Genomic DNA, 5,233 nt, shown 5'->3' with positions numbered 1-5,233 from the left:
TATATCCATCATTTAAAAACTTCAGCCCCTAAGACGTCGGTATATATGGTATAGTCAAGTGAAAATTGTTAGATCGGAGTGACAGTCATGAATACAGTTAAAAAAAAAAAAAAGCCAGTTGGGAAAATTTCCTAGTTTCAGTTAGTAGTCACCTAAAACCCTAAAATGATTTCAAATGCAGTTGATGAAAATTAGGAATAAGAAAGGTAGCTAAGTTAAATTTCATGGACCTTTCTTTTCTTTATTCTATATATTATCTCTTCTCGTGTGCTTCTGTAACCATCTAGAGTACTTCAGGTCCTCCTGTTCTTTAAAGTGTGACAGAAATGTTCACCCTCCAGCAGCTGACCCTAGAAATAAAAGCAAAAGACAAGGATCTAAGGAGCAGAAAACTGGGTCACTTGCCCTTAGCAAGTAAGATTTTTTAAGAATCCAAATTTGAGTCAGGACTGGAAGAAGGAATAAGGTAGGGTGGAGGATTTTGAAGTGGGGGTTGGGGGTCGTACCCAAACTGTAATGGCAAAGTAAAATGTTGTTATTATTTTCAAGGTCTAATAAAGGACAGGAAGAAAATGTGAAGTAAATCACTAAATTCACCCCCAGAGAGCTGTATGACTATTTTGTAATGTTTCCACTCTCAAAAATTTCATGTTAATATATAAAAAACAAGAACAGATGCAAAGCAAGGTAATTATTTCCTTTTAGCACGGTAATGATTAAAACAAAGTACCTAGTAGGCTGTGGTCAAAGCAACTGAACTGTCACATATAAATCATTTATTCATTTAATCATTCAACAAGTAATTTGAGTCCTGATTACCTGGATACAATTATAATTAAAAAAATGCTGTCTCTAATTTTTATGAAATGCATAGTTCTATATATGGGTGTATGTATTTGGGGAGAGAGATAGGGATTAATAATTTACTCACTTATTGAACCAGTATTTATCAAATGGCTACAATATGCCAAACCTATTATACATGCTGTCAATGAACCCATCTCCTTTGCTTTGGATGGCTCGCATTCTAATGAAACAACAAATAAACAAATAATATTTAAGATATTGGTAAATCTATGAGAAAAATAAAAAGCAAGAGAGTGAGGAGAATATGTGTGAGTTCATGCCATTTAAGATTTTGAGATGTGGTGGTTTAGGACAGGCTCTTCTATAGGGGGAGCCTTTCAACAGAAATATGAATAAAGTGAGGAAATGAACCATGGGAATGAATACATGAGGAAGAAACAGTTAAAGCAGAGAGAATTTTAAGAGCAAAGGCACCGAATTGGGAATGTGCTTGTATGTAGGGAATATTATGAATGACAAATTATTGAGTACACAATTTATTTGGCTCTATATGCCAGGAACCAAAAACCCAATGTAAACAAAATCAAGTCCTAGCCTTCAAGGAGTTCTCAAGGATTAAAATAGAAACAGATAGAAAGACAAATCTCCACCTCAATCAACTCTAGGTAGTTGGGAAAATTGTCTTAGAAAATCTCTGATAAAGTAAATACGTGGGATGAATATTATCAAGGGATCCAAGACACTGGAATCTGCACAATTAAGCCAGTTCTAAGGGAACACCATGATCATTACAGGCAAGAGTATTCTCAGATATAAATGTCACCAGTAAGAAGAGCAGGGAAGGGGTATGGATTTGGGAGGAGGAGAACACACATTTTTAGGAAAGATAGTAAAGGTACTATTACCTCCAATTAAAAATAAATGAATGAATAAATAGAGGCAAGTTGGTTAAAATGGCATCATGTAAACATCAGTGCTCCAATGACTAAAAAAATTACACCGTGTTTATATGTTTATATATGTATGCTGTCAATGATTGATGTCATCAATGTGCAGTTAGCAGGACTGTTAAAACAAATAATAACATTTAAAATAATAGATTCTCAAGTTTTCTGTTATTAGCAACACAAATCATAGAGCTTTACAGTGAAAATATACCACTTTGGGCATTCTAAATAATTTTATTAGAAATTCTTTTACTTCTGGTTTAACTAAGTAATCTGTCACCTTCTTAGAAAATGGAAGATTTTTGAAGGTTGTCATAAATAATTCTTTATCAAAGGGAATATCTTTGCCATATGCATGTACAAAAAGAGGTCCAGATATATCATAAAAGTGTGATATAAGTGCTAGGGCTAGCTATCTCTTATTTCCGGAATATCCCCAAATTATTCAGGCAAGGTTTTTGCAGAGGCAACAGAAATGAAGAGAGTGGATAATATTGATTCCAAATTATCTACAAAAATTATTTCATCAATTTTAAAAATTAAACTGTAGGTAATTTATAATATCCTTAGGTTTTTTTTCTTTGTTAGTTTGGTCAGATTAAAGTTCAAAATGTCAAAAAGTTTCTTGGGATTAGAAATTAGTATATTCTGAAAGAGTCATTTCTAATGAACAATGACACCCTTGAAGAACCGTAGCTCCAGAGAGAGAGAGAGAGAGAGAGAGAGAGAGAGAGAGAGAGAGAGAGAGAGAACTCACCAAGTAGGGTAAGAATTAAACTACAATAAAGCAAAGGGCAAAATTTGCAAATCCATACTTTCTGAACTTCAGAGATTTCACTGAACTACTCTTCCAAAATAATACTAGTTTACTGTCCCAATGCATAAGAAGTTCGCTCACTTCCTAGGCCTTTATTTATATACTTAAGCCAGAGCAGAACAAATCAAAATCAAATGTTCAAGTGCCTACTATGTGCCAAGTCCTGTGTGAGATATTCCATGGGCTTTTCACATCTTAAAGGCTTATTAACAAAATAACCTCGAAAAATGATTTTTGACAAACTTGTCCTTCGCCTGCCCTTCTAGCTTGAACTGCTCTCAAAAATAATTTCCAAAGAAAGAGAGTAAACCTGAAACAATCATGGCCCTAATCACCTGCTTTTACACTTTTCAATTGTGAGTAAATAGTCTGTTAGGGGCAAATTCAATTTCTTCTTTGCAGCTCAAACCTCTACAGCCAAGCACATAACTTTCTTAGACATATTTAGAGAGTCAAGTTCACAAAGAATAAACGATTATAAAAGATCTTACTCTTTATATTTAATATCTATGTTTATAAATGCATATAACCTACTCTCGTGCATATACATATGCCCATACCATTGACATTATTCATTCATAATGTTAAATCATAAAAATTTTTCTCCATCTAAAATCTCTTGTTAAACCTAATGACTGATGTTATTGAACAACTGTAAGAAAAACTGTGTCAGTCACACCATTAGATGATTCATATGCATAATATGAAATTAGGAGACTCCTGGGGAACTTTTCAAGATTTCACTATAGGGAAACAGCTTTTGGTAGATTCTGAACCATTAATTTTCTCCTTTTTGAATAATTATAAATCTATCAACTGAAAGTGAATGATAGAATGTCATTTGATCAGAGTCAATCATTGTGATGGAGTCAAACACTAGCTCAGGTGCTCCAGCTAGAAAACTAATAGTCGGAGTTCTTTGAGAACAGTGAAGAATATTAATTTAACACAAAAAAAAATGTCATTGTAAAAGTATTTTTTCTGTGCATGGAAAGTGAATATTTATGTCAAATATTATTTTGCCTTAAATTATAAAATTGAAGATACAGATCTAAGAAAATATAAATAAAAATGAAGAATATGGTAAATCTATAAAATCTCTCATTTTCAAAAATTGTCCTTTAATTTTCTTCCTTTGAAACAATAATTCCATTTCTAGGAATTTATTCTAAGAAAATAATCCTCAAATAAGGACTTTTCAAAAAATAACGAATTCTCAGCAAATAAGGACTTTTCCTAAGCATTATTTATCAGAATAAAATTGTATCAACAGCCTAAAACTCTCTCACTAAAAGATAAATTTGTAAATTCTGTCAGATCCATCTAATGAGATATTCTTCATTCCTTAAATAGCATGTCTTCAAGTAACTTTTAATATTTTAGGAAAATCTTCACAGTATAATGTTAAATTAAAAAAACTAAAATACAAGATAGTTCATACATTTTTTTAACATTTCATATGCATAAACATACAGAAAAGAGGACAAAAGGAAATAAAACAGCATCTATGCTTCTCTATGAATAGTAAGGTTATATCATTTTCTTTTCACAATAATATATATTTTACACATTTCCTGTGATAAGCATGTAAACTTTTATTAAACATAAAGATATTTATTTTTTAAGAGAGCAGGTAGGAGGAAACTTTGAGAGATTACAGATATGTTAATGGGAGATTGTGGTGATGATCTTACAGGTGTATAATTATCTCCAAATTCATCAAGTTATGTACATCAAATACTATGTACAGCTTTTTGTGTGTCAATCATACCTTGATAAAGTGGTTTTCTAAAAAAATTCTTGAATTGTTAATTTTGTCTAAATCTTTCTGATACTCAAACTTTCATAAACAATAAGAACTAATTTTATGTAAAAATATCTTGAAACTGAATTCAGAAAATTTAATTGCAAAAAAAATTGTATTTGCTAAATGCTGTGAACTCATTATCATTTCTTATAATCGTTCTATTTTATTTATGGTTTTTGTTTTGAAATTTAAATAGTTTGTACTCTAAGGGATGTTTTATTATTTGCTGTTTTATGATAGTAATGACGATGATGATGATGATGATCAGTTTTTCTTCTCTGGAAAGTCTGTTTTGTCTTTCCATTCATCATATTGTGAGAAATCATGAAACATGATTAGCTATCTGATTGTTATTTACTTAAGATTCAGTTGCCATTTAATTATGAGATGAATGCCTGTACCACAAAACTACAGCAACATTTTCCAAATGATATCATGAGAAAAAGTTTCCATCATCAAGTAAATTTGGAAACCTGAGTTTAACATCTCCCACCATTTCCCAACTTTGGAAAGTCAAATTTAAACATGGATATTTCTTGAGAGGTACCATTAAATAAAAACCTATATAACTTTACTTAACCCACTCTTCTCCATACTTATTTTTCACAGAATCCTTTCTCAGAATTTATCTCTTAATAATCTGAGAAATTAAATGTTTTGGGGCAGTGTTTAGCAAGCTTTAATTTGTAAAAGAATCACCTGGGATAGTGTCAAAATGTATAATCTAGGAAGTCAAGGATGAGTCTGAGACTGCATTTCTAACAATCTGCTTAGTGACTCCAGTATTACAGTTCTGCTGACCATACTTTGAGTCCTAGTTACTAGAGAACATAATTTAGGAACAGATACAGAACC

The sequence above is a fragment of the Pteropus medius genome, unplaced genomic scaffold (assembly GCF_902729225.1).
Source record: "Pteropus medius unplaced genomic scaffold, Ma_sr-lr_union100, whole genome shotgun sequence".
NCBI lineage: Eukaryota > Metazoa > Chordata > Mammalia > Chiroptera > Pteropodidae > Pteropus > Pteropus medius.
Note: the sequence above shows the minus strand (reverse complement) of the source record.